We start from the raw sequence: 18,806 nt of genomic DNA on the forward strand, positions 1-18,806 counted from the left end.
TTGTTGTTGTTGTTTGTTTGGTTTTTTTTTTTTTTTTACAAAAAAAAAATGTTCTAAAAGTGCTGTTTTGGGAGTGGAGAGGTCCTCCTGAAGGCCTAAGTTGAGAGAACAACTAGGAATGGTCTGAGTGAGGCAGTGCGATGGAGTCTGACCTGGGGATGGATGTGTCCTGGGAGACCCAGGAGGACAGTCTAGCTGCCCCGTCACTTGGGACAGGACAGGACAGGACAGGACAGGGAGGAGGCAGGAGCCACAGAAACACCGATAACTGAGGCACTGTGAAGCCCGGATGCCTTTAATCAGAGGCCAGTGGGAGGGGGAGCCCAACCAGGCTTTTGTTCCTAACATGAAAAGATGGAGGAAGGCATAAAAGAGGAACACATGATAGTAAGCAAAATAGTAACAAATGGTACTTCTTGGGTACCTATCGTGCAGGAGGCGCTGTACTAGGGGCTTCACCTGCTCCTTATCATTTCGCCCTATGAAGTAGGTTAGTGTTATTATTACCAGTTTCCAGCTAAGGAAGCAGCCAAGGGCAGGTAAGTGGCCCAGCATCACCCAGTTGGTAACTGGCCCAAACAGGCAGGGTTGGTGCTCATGGTGGTGTCACTTAGACTCGTGGAGATGGAAATGTTCTGCTCTCTTTTGCTGAGATTTAGTTTATAAGTTCTTGTCCTGGGGGATGTTCAGGACTTCCTGGTCTGAATCCACCTGAGGAGAAACTTTTGAAAGGAGTTGGCTGAATCAGAGAGAAGGAAAGAATGGCTCAGGGTCCGCGGGCCAAATAGTGATCAGTGAGAGGAATCAGGACATGACGTGGTGGGACAGCGCCGGGGCTGGATCGCTGCTGGGGGAGCAAGAGTGCCTCTTAGTGCTGTGTGTTTGGGGAAGGACAAAGGGAGATGGGCCCTTGCTGAGTCGGACGGGACCAGAGGAAGGCAAGCATGGGGGAGTGGGGGTGTCGTAGGAAGGTGTCCACAGGGAGCAATGGTGGAACCTGCAGCCCGGCCAGTTTGTTTCAGCGGATCACAGCGTTCTGGGTTGAATTGTAAACTCCTACCCAGTTCAAGGGTTGAGGTCTTAACCCCTAAGACTGTGACCTCATTTGGAAATAAGTTCCTGGCAGGTGTAGTTAGCTGAGTTAGAATGAGGTCCTGCCAGCGTTGGGTGGGTCCCTAATCCCCTATGACTGGTGTCCTTCTCAAAAGGGGAGGTTTGGACACACACACACACGCACGCACGCACGCACACACACACAACACCATGTGGACACAGAGCAGGTGGTGTGTCTACCACCCCGGGAAGGCTAGAGGTGGCTGACAGGCCTGCAGAAGCGAGAAGAGATCCTCTGTCATTGTCACCCTCAGAAAAAGCGACGCAGTGGCTGCCGTGGCACCGGACGTTTCTGCTGGCTGAGCGGCTCTGTGCGCGGGGCTCAAGTAATGCCCACGGCCGCACTTCAGTCAGCTGCCCTGGGGGCCACAGAGCCCTTCGATTTTGGACACCTTGCTTTCTAGAAGCCGAGAAGACCTGTTTTGTATAAAAGTATCTCCTCTCTCTCTAACAGAATGATACATACACATAGTTTAAAAGTGAAAAGGAATAAATACATATTTATTGTAATGAGAAGGAACCCCTGCTTTTATCTTTTGCCCCAGAGGAAATGACTCTCCACTGGATAGCCTTTTCCTGGATTTTACCTCTATTTTCCTAAATAATATGTTGAGATGGCTATTTCTTGATTCTTCAGTTTTGGACATGACAGGCTGACTTCTGAGTGCTGTAGCCAAGGGGAGAGCTCGCTACCCTGTCCCTCGAGAGCTCGCTACCCTGTCCCTCTATTCCAACATTTGATGAAATGGTCAGTGTATTCATGCAGGGACGTCAGAACCCCTGTGATTGGGAGTAGCGCTCTAAAAGGGATCTGATGTCCCCCAGGCTGCTCCAAACTGAGTACACATGCATGGTTTCTTCAGAGGGAGTCGGGGAGATGGGCAGGGTATTTTTGCCCCTATTTTATGGATGGGGAACCAAATCTCAAAGAAGCACACGTCTTTAAGCAACAGAGACAGAATTAGACCCCAGGTCCAATGTTTTTTTTTTTTCTATTTCCACTGAACACAAAATTCAACTTGCAGAAGGGTCCCAGGAGGCGTAACAGCCTCATTCTACAGTTTACTGGTCCTCGGTATGAAGGATTTATTACATTCAGGATGGGGATCACATTTTAAAAGGAGCAAGAGTAAACTCGAGAACTCCCTTACCTTAAATAAGCTTCACAAACACAGATCGAGCCTGTCCTTTTCAGTGTTACATCCTGTTGACCAACAAGGTCTCGCAGAGTGGGTGTGCGGTCATTATTTATCAGATAAACGAGTGAATCCTGAGGATGACGGAAGAGCTAGAAACCGAGTCATCTAGGAGGTAGAGGAGGAGCTGAAAGCATTCAGGTAGGAGGAAAGCACCAAAAAATCTTCGAGTTTGATTTCTATAAGTTCCGAGCAAAGCGGAGACCGCCCACAGGGGAGGACAAGAACCAGCGGGCAGAAGTTAGAGTGAACCCCATGTTGGCTCAAAATAACCAGAAACTTTGCAGCATTAAAACTGTCGAACATGAAAATGGAACATTAGGATCGGCCCTCAGTATGGGCGCTTTGTGAAGGCCAAGGCTTTGCTTTGGGAAGGAGGACTTTGCTTGGTGGTGCCCCCAACTGGTGCTGGCGAGATCCAGGGGCTGTGTCCCCAATGGCTCCTGTGACACCAGGCTGCTGTGGTCTTTGTGGGCCCTTCTGTCTGCCCCCAGGAGGATCAGAAGGTCTCAGAGCCCCATGAGCCCATGAGCACTGAACACAGGGTAGGTGTTGTCCCACCCGGGGCGTGGGGTGGGTTCACAGAGGAAGGTGCTGGAAGTGGCCTAAGTGGCGGGGCCTGCTGTGTCAGGAATTGCAGGGTGGGGAAAGTGTCAGAGCCCAGGGCCAGTCTGTGGGGAGAGGAGTGAAGACATTAAGAATGTCTCTAGGGTAGCTTGGTTGGCTCGGTCAGTTAAGCCAGTCTGCTTTGGCTCAGGTCAGTTAAGCCAAAGTCTGCTTTGGCTCAGGTCATGATCTCAGCGTCCTGGGATGGGAGAGTGGGACGGACAGTATCAGGGAGCAGACTTCTCTCGAGATTTCCCACATGAGGATCGCTGTGTGCACCAGAAGTAGACTTCCTTTTGGTTTAGGTGCATAAATTTGGGGACCAGAACAGCTCTCCCTCCAACCTGTCGGTCTCCCTGGCAGCTAGGATCAGAGGCTGCTGAATGTCTTCTTGCTGACAGGTATAATCCCCCACCCCCCAACACCTTCACCCCCAGCATGGGGACTAGACCAGGAATGAGGTGACTGGATTGACCACCGAGGGGCTGCTGGCCTCGGACAGGGCCTGTGCGTCCTCAGGAGCTCCTCCCCGGTGGGAGTGGATGGAAGTGTCTTACATTCTAGTCTTTTCAGGCAAGACTGAGTTTGTTGCTTTAATGGGAAACTCTTTGGTGAAGTCTTGAGGATCCCATTCTAGCTTTTCCTGTCACTATTGGATTCGAACCGCTTCATATTTACAGATTTGTTTCTCCTCATTCATACTACTAAGTGTGTTTTTACTCAGTTTCTGTGAACAAGGTTAAGTAGTCCCCCCGCCCCCGCCAGACTTCTTGTGCTTTTCAGGGACCCCTGTATAGAGTTCATGATCATACCACCTCAGGGGTTTTCTGGGGTTAAGAGAAAACAGCAGCTTGGAGGCTCAGGAAGAGCTCGAACTTTGGAAGTTCTGGAGATAGAGCCCAGACATAGATTTCTAAGTCCTTGATGAACCTGAACTGGCAGCTGGGACGATCTGATCCTCCTAGGACTGTGTAATGTTGCTGGGCGTGCCTCGTGCCTCTGGAAACACAGCACGCAGAGGCTTCAAGAGTGAATGGAAGGCTGCTGGTCATACTTCACAGGCCCCAGATTTCCATTCCAGGCCATACCACTGGGAATTGTCCTCATGACTTAGAGAAAACAGTGGAACCTGTTCCTGATTGATATCAGTTACTTTGGATTCAGCTGCCACTATAGCAGCTGAAACCAGATATGTTAAATCGCTTCTCATGTACACAGTCCAGCTGTATTATGTCAGCCTCACCATCATCAGGGACCCAGGTTCTTTGCAGCACTCTGTCGGCCCTCCCTAGACTGTCTGCCTCATCCTCCAAAACAACTGCTGGGGCTCCGGCCATCACACCTGACTCCTAAGCAGCAGGAGAAAGGAAAGGGAGAAGGGCCTATACCTTTTTTTAAAGAGACTTTCCTGGAGGAACCATACTATCCTTTTTGCTTATAACTCGTTGGCTAGAACTTAATGGCCGGGCCCAGCTGAAGGGAGGTGGGAAAAATTAGTCCATTAGCAGGGTGTAATGCAACTCTGAATAAACTTGGGGTTCTGTGACCAAGGGGGAATAACAACACTGCTGTGGGGTTGGGCAGGCATCTAGCAGACTCTATCAGAGAAAGCTGGATTTCGTAGCTGTGAAATAAACAGGTTTTTAGGATTTGTAATTCACTTAACTCTCTGGTGACCAGCCCTACGCAGATCACTTTAATTCTTTGAGCCTTAGTATCTTCACTAAAAAAGGAAAAAAAGCTAGACTTCCTGGCCAGTAGCCGTGGTTTTTAAGCTGTGTCCCTTGTGGGTGGTGCCTCGGAGACCAAACGGAGCACGTAGAGCTAGGACTTCTCCGCTAGTCTCCTGCTCTGTTGCCAGAGCCCCCGGAGGCCCACACCAGGACCTGCTCCTTTCATCCCTTCACTCAACATTCTGAAGCTCCATAGCCTGGGGCCGAAATTTCAGGAGCAATGGTGAAAAGTTTCTGGGTTTCTAAAGAAGCAAATTGAACAGATTGTGTGGGCTCAGGTTTCTGTGGTTCTAGAGAGAGAAGCACCCTTTTTGGTAATTCGGAAAACCCCTGGAGGCTGTCAGCTAAAAAGCTTGGTAATACTATTGATTTTGTAGGTAATCGGAGATGAATATCTTAATTCAGGGGCATTAGAATGTATTTCCTAAGGGTTGGAGTGAACGCTGGGATAAGGGCCAGGCTCATCTTCCTCCTCTGCTATTTGCTGCCTGTTCTTCAGTCTCTCTGAACCTCAACATGCTCATCTATAAAATGGGGGCAATAATGCCTACTTGGGGGCTTCTGTGAGAATGAAATGTAATCAGGTCTGTGAAGCTTGACCTTGAGGAAGCGTTCGTCTACTTTAGTGTCTGTCACCTGCTGAGCAGAGGGTTGCACACCACGGAAAGGAAAAGACAGAGCAGAACGGCCTGGTCTTAGTGATTCTGCCAGTCCGTTCCCAAGGCTCAGGATAAAGATGATGACGCTGGCCCCTGGAGCATCCTCCTGACGGTTTCTGGACTGAGCCCCTCTCCTGAAGGGAACTGGCGTTCTTTTCCGCTGAGCAATGCCTTTGAACGAACCAAATCCCGTTGCTGTTTACTTTCTCCCCTAAATCTTCAGTCTTTGCCTCCTTACTGGCTTTCATCCTCGCTTGAAGTCTTTCTCATCTTGAAACAAAATTCCGTTTCTAGGCAGATGACTCTCGCTACCCGTGTCCTTCCTCCTTTTCGCAGCTGTCTAACCTGGAGTGAGTTGTCCGAGGGCTGCCTCTCCTTCCCCCACCTGTGCTCTGCCGGCTCTCTGTGAGTGGGTTTGTGCCAGAGCTCTATGCTGAATCTGCTCTTGCCAAGGTCACAGACAAGCCCCAAAACCGGTTTCAGCTCTGTGGCCCGAATGTCCCTAGTTCCTTCCAGAGGTCACTCTTTGCTCCAACAAAGGAAGGTTCAGCATGGGGGTGTAAGTAACCTGTGTAATTGGGGTGTGATCCCCAATATTTCTGAGGGGATATGGTTTACGTATATTGTTAAACTCTAATGGTTTTCTCTCTGAAGTATTTCCGTCATATTCCTGTGGCTGTCTCAAGCCTCACTGGAACTTTTTTCCCGCAGCCTCTCATCTTGGCCAGTCTCCTGCTGTGTTGCTGGAGCTTTCTTGCTTCCTACATAGAATTACCTTCCATATGTATTCAGTTCCCGTAGTGCTGAGGTCCATCCCAACATCACATCTCTGGGGTCACCAGGGCACCAGGGGCCCCTGAAATAACCCCTACCCAGCTCTACACAGGGTAACTTCAGTTCCCTTTGGATTCAGCTCTCCTTCTCAGGAGAGGCTGGTGAGCGGGGGCTACTGGGGGGTGAGCCGTGGGTCCCTGAGACACCTTCCAGACCAAAATGCAGGCTATGGCTTGGTCTCCACCTTTAGCTGCACGGAAGAAAGGCAGAAACTCTGAAGCCATCTTTTCTTTCATGGAGTCAGTGGTTTCAAAGACTATTCTAGGCTTTCCTCCCTACCAATAGCACCTGTGGATGGAGAATGGAGAGCTTTTCTAGAGCAAGAGTTGTGGGGTTGAGGTTTATTTGTCTCCCCCTTATATTTATGTGGCCTTTCTGCAGCGTTGACCCCTCGGATCGCAACGACCCCTTGACGCTCTCCTCCCTGGGCTGTTACCACCTCACGCTTTGCTGTTTCTCTTTTGTCTCCATTCCTGCCTGTTCTTTCTGTCTCCTCCTTGGGCACCTTTTCTGCCTTTTTCTTTTCTTAACTTTTCTTTTAAAATAATTTCAGACTGGGGTGCCTGACTGGCTCGAGTTGGTAGAGCATGTGATTCTTGATCTCAAGGTTGTGAGTTCGAGCCCCCACATTGGGTATAGAGATTACTTACAAATAAAATCTTAAAAAAATATAATTTCAGATTTACAGAGATCTGTTGCACAACAGTGTAAATACAATTAACACTACTGAACTGTACCCTTAAAAATGGTTAAGATGGCAAGTTTAATGTTATATCTATCTATCTATCTATCTATCTATAGATATATATATATATATATAAAATCACAATGTTAAGAAAGAATGCTATTTGAAGGGATAATTACATTGTAAAGGGTAAACAGGGATAGAGTTAGAAGTTGAAGTTCTTAGAGAAACAAGTCAGTTTTCGAATCTGTTTAAAAAATATTTAGCACTTAAAACAACCTCAAAATAGTTTCAGATTTACAGAAAAGTTGAAAAGAATGCCACAACAAATTCCAGCCCGTTAATACCTGGCTTCCCCAAATTTTAACATTTTATCACATTTGCTTTATCATTATTCATCTGTCCATCTGTATTACCTTTTTTCCTGAACCATAGAGAGTGAATTGGAGACATAATTCTCCTTAACCCCTAGATACTTCAATTGGTTTTTCTTTAAAAGGATATTTTCTTACACCATAATGATGGTCAAACTCAGAAAATCTCTGATATACTACTATTGTCTAATCTATAAACTTTATTTCCAGTTTTGCTAATTATCACAAAGTAACATTAGTAGTAAACTTTTTTTTAAAGATTTTATTTATTTATTTGACACAGAGAGAGAGATCATAACTAGACAGAGAGGGAAGGGGAAGCAGGTTCCCCGCTGAGCAGAGAGCCCAACTCAGGGCTCCATCCCAGGACCCTGAGATCATGACCCAAGCCGAAGGCAGAGGCTCAATCCACCGAGCCACCCAGGCGCCCCAGTAGTAAACTTTTTAAAAGACTTTTTTCTTCTGGTCTGGGATTTAATCCAGGATTATACAATGAATTCTTTTTTTTTTTTTTTTTTTAAGATTTTATTTATTTATTTGACACAGCGAGAGAGATTACAAGTAGGCAGAGAGGTAGGCAGAGAGAGAGAGAGGGAAGCGGGCTCCCTGTTGAGCAAGGAGCCCAATGTGGGGCTTGATCCCAGGATTCTGGGATCATGACCTGAGCTGAAGGCAGAGGCTTTAACCCACTGAGCTACCCAGGCGCCCCTATACAATGAATTCTTTAGTTTTTGTTTGCTCTTTAGTATCCTTTAACCCAGACAGTTTCTCAGCCTTTCTTTTCTTTTTTAAAAAAAAATTTTTAAGTAATTTCTACACCCAACATGGGGCTTGGAACTCACAACCCCAAGATCAAGAGTCACACACTCTTCCAGGTGCCCCTCTTTGTCTTTCATAATCTTGGCATCTTTGAGGAGCACGGGGCGGTTATTCTGTAGACTGTCCTTCAGTAAGGGTTTGTCTGATGTTCCCAGGTGACTAGACTCAGGTTCTGCATTTGGGCATGAGTATTACAGAGGTGAAGTTGTGTCCTTCTCACTCTTTGGAGGCATGTAATGGCTACTGGTCCCATTATTGGCAATGGTAACGTTGATCATTTGGTTAAAGAGGTGTCTGCTGATTTCTTCACTGTAAAGTTACTTTTTTCCCATCACGGTTACTAAGTATCATCATGGGGGATACTTCAGACTATGTCAATTTCTGTCTGTTTCTAAAGGCTGATCTTTCCTCCGCTCCATCATCAGCCTCCCTCTTCCCATTCAACTGTGTTCATGGCTTCCGTTCCTACTCTCTTGGCACTGCATCTCAGATGTCTGTCTCTGGCCAAGATGGCTCACAGGATGTCCCTTGGTGCTACTCTTCCTGCTTCCCATTCCCCTGATCCCTTCTTCCTCTGTCCACTGATGACAGTCCGTGATATCACCCTGCTCTCATTCTGGACTCCTGGACATCATTCTAGACTCCTCTCTTTCCCTCACACTTTGTACACAGTCATAAGTCCCGTTGATCTCAGGCTCCTAGTACATTTTCCCACTTCCTTGGTTCAGACCGTTACCATCACAGGCTTGGAATTCAGCCACAGTCACCTCTTCCTGCCCAGAACCTTGCCTTCCCTCTAATTTATTCTACATCATGACGGCAGAGTGAGCTTCCTAAAGTGTGGATTTGAGCATGAGGAATAGAGTGGGTGAGGTAGGTGCTACTCAGAATCCCTCAGAGCTTTCTCATCGCCCTCAGGGTACCAGCCAACTCCTTTTGGATGGTCAGGCCCTGCCTACGTCTCCAACTGCCCCAGTCATGTTGACGATTTTCATTTCCCATTTTGAGTTGCTCTCTCTCCTTGAGTTTTCACACATGAGATCTGGAGTGCCACCTCCCACTTGGACTCATTCACCAGCTCTCACTGCCATTCAGGATTCAGCTTAGACTCACTGTGGGAGACATTCCCTGTACCTGGGGCAGGAGTTATGCACTTCCCAGGTGCTCCCTGTCACCCTTGAACTTGCCTCAATCCTACTGTGACATTGTTTACATGGTTGAAATGAATTAGATCCACTTTGATGCTTCCAGCTGTGCTATGAGCTCCAGAAATCATATAAAATAAAGTGTATAGATTAGACAATAGCAGTATATCCATGTTTTTCTGAGTTTGACCATTGTTATGTTGTAAGAAAATGCCCTTTTAAAGAAAAACCAATAGAAGTATCTAGGGGTAAAGGAGAATTATGTCCAGAAACCATGTCTTGCCTGTTCCTTATTGGGAACCTGAACTAACACTAACCTGGCTCCAAACACATGCTTTATAAACTTAAAAACACTTGTGAGTGGATAAGCAGGTTAATGGGCCGGTGGAGGGTTTGGGCAGAGTGAAGGAAGGTAGGACTCTGACACAGCTGCAGGGTTTTTGTTGATCTAGGGAAAGTCACCAAGATTCTGGTGACTCAGAGACTTGGGTTCTAGGGACGGGGTGGCCAGTTCTTGGAGTCCAGCTCTCACGGGCCGAGGACGTCTCCAAGGAACACCAGGAACAAGATGAAATATTTCAGAGTACAAAAAGACTTAATTAATGCAGGGCATTCATCAGATGTCCAAGGTGCCCATGACCCAGACGGACTGGGTTTCCAAGTCGCAAATGACTCTAGAGGAACAGGTTTCTGAGGCCCGGGTGACTCAGATAGGGTTGGGCTTCAGAGCTCACGAAGGGGAAGTGGTAGGTGAGAAAGCAATCAGCAAGGGTTCTGCCCAGGTGGCCAGCCACGTGGCTGAAACCCACCATTGACTTGGCAGCCAGTTTAGCCTGCAGTTTCCTAGGGAACCAAGGGCCAATCTTAGGTGCCGCTCGGCATGGAGCCAGGGACACTCAATGAGGGACAGATGGCTGGACTCCGGGCGTCCTCAGTGTTGTGGGGTGGGTGGCTGAGGGTCCTGGGCGTAGGGCTCGGCACGAGGGCTAGGAGAGTCTGAAGAAGGCTGGAAACTCACATCAGGTACATGGGTAAGGGGTAGGGGAGCCGATGAGGCCAGAAATGTATGTTGCGTTGGCAGTTAAGAAAACATGGACCCGGGGCGCCTGGGTGGCTCAGTGGTTTAAGCCTCTGCCTTCAGCTCAGGTCATGATCTCAGGGTCCTGGGATCGAGCCCCACATCGGGCTCTCTGCTCAGCGGGGAGCCTGCTTCCCCCTCTCTCTCTGCCTGCCTCTCTGCCTACTTGTGATCTCTGTCTATCAAATAAATAAATAAAAATCTTAAAAAAAAAAAAAAAGAAAAAAGAAAGCATGGACCCAAAGCCCTTGGTTCTAAAAGTCAAGAGAGGGAGCTAGATAGAAACCAGGAGTGACCACAGACCACATGATTAGAATTGGAGTAAAAAAATGTTATTTGCCTCATGGCGCCTGGGTGGCTCAGTTGGTTGGGCAACTGCTTTCAGCTCAGGTAATGATCCCAGGGTCCTGGGATGGAGCCCCACATCGGGGTCACTGCTCATTGGGGTGCCTGCTTCTCCCTCGCCCTCTACCTGCCACCCCTCCTGCTTATGCTCTCTCCCTGTCAGATAAATAAAAATAAAAAGTCTTGAAAAATATTATTTGCCTCATAAGAGCAGGAATTTGGTTACGACCTGGAACAGGAGAGTCACACAGGTCAGACTGAGAGCCAGCATTGGGAGGGCAACTTGAAGGTCAAGGTGACGGTAATTCTTTCAGCCCTGGAGGAGAAAAATTCTAAGGAGAGAACTGGCCATACGTTTTTTTAGTTTACTTACTAGGATTAATGCCTCCATGGAGTACTAGTGGTAAAAAATCACAAGGAATGAACAGGTAAATAGTGATGGTACTAGGCATCTTTGCTGCGAGCTGGCTTCCCAGCACCTCGGACACCTGACCCAAGTGGAGAAGGGGAGGTAGCTTGTCTAGGATGGCCCACGGTAAACAGAACCAGAGCAGCGAGGGGCTTCAGTGGGGAGCTGAGGGGCCAGGAACGAACTTCTACCTGACTTGACCCGAGAAGGCAGGAAATGACTAACACTGAACCTAATCACCAGAAATTTTCTGTCTTGATTTTACTCAGTAGATATGTCAATTACAGACATTAGAGCACGCATGCTGGCGGTCTGAACTGGGCTGAGCTCTGTAAGAGGGAGGAGAACCCATTTGTTATATGTGGTTGGAGACGGGTGCAAAGTGCTCCATCTGTTGGATTTTTTTCCCCTGATGGCAGCAAGATCTGGGATGTAGGCACATCTGGGCAGTCATCTGCAGAGCTGACAGGCCTGGAAAGGCCTGGATTGCTCACAGTCAGGAACGTGGGCCGGAAGTACAGGCTGTGAACCCCTACCACCAGCAGCAAGGGACTCGGGCCTTGAAGGCGAGCTCGGGGGCAGGATGCCTCTGATATACATGGGAGGGGCTGGTTCGGGGCTTAAGGGTGGGGGGCGGGGAGACAAGTTAGAGAAGCTAGCAGACCGGGTACTGAGGAGGAGGCCGGCATGAGGAGGGAGAAGACACGTCCCCTTCTGCTACCATCCCAGAGCCGACCCGTGGCTCCTTATTTTCTTAGCATCATCAGTGACTTCTCTGATAGGTTTCCAGGCTCCCCAGCACCATGTGTGTGACAAGGACCACAATCGCCACCGCTGTGATCATCGGTATCCAGGTATGGGTTTAAAGAGTGCTTGCTTCTCACGAAACACTGTGGGGCACCAACTGTTCATCAGGAAACGGCGGCTCGAAGAGGCTAAATGACTTGCCAGAGGTCACTGACCCCGGGTCGTGAGGAGTGAGGGGCAGAGCTGGATTTTGAATCAAGGTCTGATGGATTCAAGACTCTATGTGGTCGCCTAGAGGTTAGGAGCACAAGCTGGGGAAATGGACAGGAGCAACTTCGTTTTCGCATCTGTAGGAGCAGGATGACGGCGACAACAGAACTGCCTGATAAGGCACTACTGTAGAGGAGGGACTGTCAAATCTGAGTACTCAAAGAGTCGGGCCACCCGAGGCAGCACAGGAAAATACAGGCTGCTCAATTCAGTTTGCATTTCGGATAAACAGCGGGTGATATTTTAGAACAGAAAGTCTTGCAATACTGGGGATGTACTTATACTAAAAATGACTCTTTATTTCTCTGAAGTCCAAGTTGAACAAGGTGTCCTGTGTTTTATCTGGCAACTCTGCTGAGGACATCCCCTAAGGCGGGCCTTGACCCATCAGCTGGCTTGTCTGGCCAGACCCTCTGGTCCAGGGGGACTTGCTTCCCCACTGGCTTCCCTGCCTCTCTGCTTCTGCTCCTGCACTCACGGGGGTGGGGGCCCTGTGCCTTCTCCTCTCCTCTTCTCCTGGCCTCCTGGGCCTGTCCTTCCTTCAGGCTTCCTCCTTGGAGGTTTTCCTTCCCAACAGGTCCCGCTTAGATCCCCCTCGCATCCGTTAGCTCCGAGTTATGCAGGCTGGGTCCCTGGGTCCCTCTCGCAGGTGAGGGGCCCTGCGGTCTCTCGCGCAGCTCCACGCACCTATCCGGAGGGCTGTGTCTTCCGTGACCCGAGCCCGTGCAGGTTTCCGAGAATCCCAGCGACGTGAGCAGTTGCAGAAACTGAACGGATGATGGAAGGAACCACTTCTGATTTCCTAGCATGGCTGAGGTGGCGCTGTCAGATTAAACCAGAAAGTCTCAGCGTCTCCAGAAACCCCAGTCAGCCCCCCTCCCTCCCCAGCCCACAGCCCTTTTCACTTCTCCTTCCCACAGAGGGGAGAGGCTTGGGCTGAAGGTTGTTTTTTCTCTGCCAAGGAAGTAACACCCAGTGCACCTCCCTTCAACTACAGTAAGGAAACCACAACCAGCCCTGAGACCCCTAGAATACAGCAAGAGTCGGGATGCCCACAAGGACACCCCTCCACCCTTGTCACGCCTCGGCTTGGGGGGCGTCAGGTGTGGGCTGCGTGGCGGGGGCCTGCCTGGCTCCTTCCCCTTCCCTTGGGCCCAAGAAGACACGCTGTGTCCTTGGATGGACATGGTGACCCTTGACACTCTCTGCCATTCCCACTCCCGTCTCTCTCTCCTTCCCCAGCCAGGTGTGAGCCCTTGCAGAGACGTGATTCACAGGCCCCCTTGATTCACAGGATCTCCTGCCTCCCACGCCGGCCACACTTCTCCGACTAGTGAGCCTGAGTCACCAGGAGGGCTTGTTAGAACACAGGTGCTGGACCCCACCCCGGGAGCTTCTGATGCAGAAGGGCCGGGCAGGCCCGAGAATTTGCATTTATATCAAGTTCCTAGGTGATGTGGAGGTCGCCAGACCCCTAGCTCATCCTGAGACCTGCCATAGGACTTTCTAGATCCACAGGGTTTGAGGTTCAGATTTTCTGGACTCTAGGAAGAAGAGGCATGACGAGCCAGGAAGACAGTTCTCCACACGCCCGATTATGGTGGCTGGCATCCCAGGAACATAAGGGACTTTGATGTTCGTAGGCCCAGTTGGTAATTCTGTCCAGCGAGACTTCGAGAGGCAGGGCATTGTGGGGGACACTCAGAGCAACATGTTCATCCTCCAACATTGGAATGAAATGAGAAGTTCAGGTAACGATGGATTGTTTATTGTGCAATCATCCGCCTCCACAGCGGGGTCTGGTGGGCTCATTCTCCCCGCAGCTGGGCGTGGTTGGCTGGTGGCTCTGAGTTGAGTCCCCGTCCAGAAATTGCCGCCCTTGCTCAAGGTCACCTCCCTCTCCCTGGACAGCCCACATCCGCAGACTGGTCAGTGCTGGGGTATGGCTCCCTTGCCCCAGTTCTGGACACTCGGGGCCATCCCAGCTCCAGAGCTCCCCATGGGAGAGCAGAGGCCTTTGTTGTGACCATATCACAGCTCAGCGCCTCCCTAGCCTGGTCCTGTTTCCCTCACTCCCCTTCAGTGATGGAACCTGAGGGCGTTCCCGGTCACCTTCCTGTCCATCTCCAAGTGTGCTTGCCTGGGAACCTGGTTCCTAAACCTTTTGTCCCTAATTCCAGGGAGCTAGTACACGTGGTAAATGCTTCTAGAAGTTAGAGGAGGGCACTGTGCTCAGCAGTGGAGGAGGAAGTAGACAGCTGTGCTTGAGTGTGACTGCCTTTCCCCACCCGCTCTGCGCTGGCTCCTCGCTTCTGGAAGCTTGGAGGCCGTGGAGGGGCCACAGCTTGCTCTCTCCAGGACTTTAACCTTGCCTGTCTTCTCACCCCATTCCGCCTGGACTCCTGTTCCCTTCACCCCCTTCCTCAGCCATGACCTTTGGTCATCCCCATAAAAGCCATTCAGGTGGCCGCCATCTTCAAGAAGAAATACGAAGAAAACAATGTCTGTGAGAAAACCCAACACTGGAACTCTGTGGGGAATCTCTGTCAGGGTCCCCTGTAAGGTGCTGCGTGTGTTTGTGAAAAGCAAGGTGTGCTTTAATGTTAAGTGTGAGGTACCCAAAGGACTTCTAGATATAAGGAAGATCATTGTCCTTGAGAAGAGCGACTTCTGGGCTCACCCTGGGGAGCTGCCTGGAGGAAATGAGGGTAACTAGTAGGAGGGGTGCTCAGCAGGGAATCAGATTATGACTGGGTGAGGAAGGAGGGCCTGGGCTGAGCGTCTCTGTCCGCCATTTCCTAAACAGTAGCGCTGATGGTCTCAGCTAATTTTGAGACTGTAAAAATATTCCTACATTTAAAAAAAAAGAATTTTATTTATTTCAGTGAAAGGGAGAGAGAGATCATGAGCAGGGGGGAGGAGTGTAGGGAGAAGCAGACTCCCTGCTGAGCCAGGAGCCCTATGTGGGACTCAGTCCTGGGACCCCAGGATCATGACCTGAGACAAAGACAGATGCCAAAGTGACTGACGCAGGCACCCAATATCCCCATATTTCTATGAGGCCGTTGCAAAGTTGTGGTCCCTGATGACTTCAGAGTTCCCCCAAGCCCTACAGAATAGGAAAGAAGGAGGTCCATTTGGAAAGCATATCTGAAAAGGTGTCCTCAAATGTATCCCCTGGGAACGTTCCTTACCCTCACACTGATGGGCAGATTTAGCCTCTTGTCCTGCTGGGTGGACACTGTCCCCGAGTGTCCCCCTCTTGAAGCACCAGTCCAGTACAGTGACTTCTCCACAGCCTATGAGCAACTCACGGGCAGGGGCTATGTGTGTGTGTCCCCCCTACCCCCACCCCACCCCACCTGCCATGCCGGAGGGACTCAATATTTTTTGAACAAATGAACAAATTACATATATTTGTTTTAGAAATAATTCTAGATAAAGAGTTCTAGAAATCATGAGAAAGATTGGACAATTAATTTTAGTTGGGACAAAACTTCTTTCTTCCCAAATCCTTGAAGGTGATAAAAAAGAAACGGAAAGGCAGACATTTATGTTGGTGACAGCGCACAAAACAAGACTAATTAGAGCTGTGGGGGAAAAAAAAAGGATGTTCTCTGTGAATCTGGGTTCATTTTATTCTCAGCTCCTTTTCTGGAAACCAGGGCTTTCTGTATCTTTTTTGAAACCGTGGAGGACACTGAGTGCAGAGAACATAATGGTTTTCTTTGTTTTACTGTAAGGCTGACTTTCTTCCCCGGTTCTTAGGTTCTGTCTGATTCTCAACAAAAAAGGCACAAACTGACAACTCAGATTCCTTCTACGTCTTGTAGCCCCATTCACAACAAGAATTCAAGACATATAATAATTAAATCAACCAATAGATTTATAGTTATTGCTGAGCTAAACTATCCTTTTACAGTTGTTGTAGAAAGCATTCTAAGAGCAAGCTATGAGTAGGACATGTTTTCTTTCCCAAACATCAAAGTGATTTTAATTTTTTAAAGGTCATTTTTGTATCTTTCCCATTTCATGTTTATTTCTCTACCCCCCCCCCCCGTTTCCCCTTTCCCCCCCCCCCCCCCCAGAAATGTTTGTGTCACTACCATCTTCAATCTTTTGTAACAATCTACAACGCTGCCCTCATAATTTCTTTAAATGAAACCAGGTAATTAAAGGAACATATAAGGAGAAAGATCTGGAAAAGGAAAGAATAGCAGCTCGGATTTCATGAGCTTTATCGAGTGGCAGGGCCATTGTAAACGCCTTACCCCACTGGATTCATGGCAACCTCTTAAGGTAGGTGCTACTAAATTCAGCTCCCCCTTGCTCGTGAGGGTCTTACCCAAGGTCACAATGGCATTATGTGGGGGGCTCAGCCTGCAAACTCTTTAATGTAACGTTATGAGCCTGTGCCCTCTGCTACCCTGATATCCTACCTTCTGTGACTGAGATGAGAAAGAGGGAAAATTGGGACTCTTTCTCAAGCCCTGTCAATGAGAACTGAATTTATTTTTTAAGATTTTGTTTATTTATTTGAGAGAGAGAAAGAGAGCGTGCGCATGCACAAGCAGGGGTGGGAGGCAGAGAGAGAGGGAAAAGCCAGGCTCCCCCCCAAGCAGGGAGCCCGATGCAGAGCTCAAGCCCAGAACCCTGATATCATGTCCTGAGCCAAAGGCAGATGCTTAACCGACTGAGCCGCCCAGACGCCCTGAGAACTGAGCTATTATTACTGTGAAAGGTCATACTGTGTTCTCCCCTGTCCCGCTGAGCTGCTTTGATCTGAGGCTGCTCGGCTCTCTCCAGCCTCAGGGTCATCCGTGTTCAAGGCAGAAAGAAAGGTCTGGTTTGTTCTCTCTCTTTCTTTCTCTCTCTCTCACCCCCAACTGTATTCTCCTGCTATATATTTTAAGGCTTTTTATTGGATTCTTATCAAAGGAGAATTTCATCTATGCTTGGTAGACACTTGAACTAACTTCCACCCCTTACCTTTCCCTGCTACTGCCAGAGTTGCCAAAAGCAACTGAGAGGTCATAGGTCAATGGCAGGAGTCAAAGGATGCTGGGCTGGTCCCCTAAACAATGGCTGAGGGTCAGACAATTGAAAACTGAAAGTGTTATAAAAACTTGGGCCTCCTGGGTGGCTCAGTTGGTTAAGCAGCTGCCTTCGGCTCAGGTCATGATCCCAGCGTCCTGGGATCGAGTCCCACATCAGGCTCCTTGCTCTGTGGGGAGCCTGCTTCTCCCTCTGACTCTGCCTTCCACTCTGTCTGCCTGTGCTCGCTCTCGCTCGCTCTCTCTCTGACAAAGAAATTAAAAAACAAAACAAAAACAAAAACTTGGGCCTCTGTGAACCTATTAATTATAGGACACTGTCCCTGTGCCGTGAGTATAAGATAGCTTAGATCTGTGTTGGCAGAGCTACCGAACCGCTCTGCTAAGGTGAAACCATCAGGGAGGGACAAAGCTTTCCAGAAAAAGATCTGGCTTCTCAGAGACATCCTGTTACTTTATTTATATATTCTGTTCGCTACTCTAACCAATAATCGTGGCTGGCCTTCGATGAGCAAAACAAAAAGAGGAGTGAGTGAAGGGCATCATACCTACGAAGTCAGGAAACTCGGGATGTCCCTTTCTCCCTGGTGTGTGGTGGAGCATTGAATCAGCAGGACTGAGCACCACTGACCTCTCAGATCTACTCTCCCCTCCTTCCAAGGAGCTACATCAGGCTAGACTCCCATAGCCCGCAGCGAGATGCCCTGTTTTCCTTTTCTGGATGGGGAGCAGTTTCTGTTCTGGAAAGAAAGGTTTGGGGGCTTGCCAACTGAGAGCAACTCACACCTCAGAAGCTGTTCGGGTCTGGGATCTCTGTTCTGAAGCTGGTTGTCCAAACTCTTTAAGTAACCTCTCACAGAAGGCGCTTCCTTGTCAAGCAGGTTCATCTACCTGCTTAGCAGGGATTGGCTTTCCACTTGGGAGGAAGGGGGTTCTCTCAGAACTTGTGCCTGTGTGACCCCTGACTATCTTAACATCAGTTCACACACACTCATCCAAAAGTGTTTATTGAGATAATAATAATCCCTATAGTAATAAAAGTTATAAATGTATTCATGAAGAGAATAATATATTCATAAAGAGTGGAAGATTATGCAACCAAAGGTGGGAAGTTATGTGTAGATTATTTTTTCTTTTGTGCTTTTCTGTACTTAAAATGTTTTCTATGATAAACAGATTATTATTTTTTTTTTTAAGGAGAGAGAGCGCATACAAGGTGGTGAGACAGAGGAAGAGGGAGTTTTGCCAACAGACTGGCTCTTTTTTTTTTTTTTAAGATTTTTTTTCTTTATTTGAGAGAGAGAGAGAGAGAGAGAGAGATAGCAGGAGAGAACAGAGCAGGAGTGGGACAGAAAGAGGCCAGGCTCCCTGCTGAGCAGATAGCCTGGTGCGGGGCTCGATCCCAGGACCTTGAGATCATGACCAGAGCTGAAGGCAGAGGCTTAACCAACTGACTACCCAGGTACCCAAACAAATAACTTTTAAAACTAAAAGTGCTATTCTATGAACATGAGCCTAGATGAACAAAGCACTCTTCCCCCCTGCCCCTCATGGTTTTATTTATTTATTTGAGAGAGAGAGAGAGAGAGCTCCAGCAGGGAGAGAAGCAGAGAGGGAGGGAGAGAGACTCTGAAGCAGACTCTATGCTGATCTCAGGACTGTGAGATCTTGACCTGAGCCAAAAGCAGGAGTCAGATGTTCAGCCCACTGAGCCACTCAGGTGCCCCAGAACAAACACT

Source organism: Mustela nigripes, chromosome 4 (assembly GCF_022355385.1).
Source record: "Mustela nigripes isolate SB6536 chromosome 4, MUSNIG.SB6536, whole genome shotgun sequence".
In the NCBI taxonomy this organism is placed as follows: Eukaryota; Metazoa; Chordata; class Mammalia; order Carnivora; family Mustelidae; genus Mustela; species Mustela nigripes.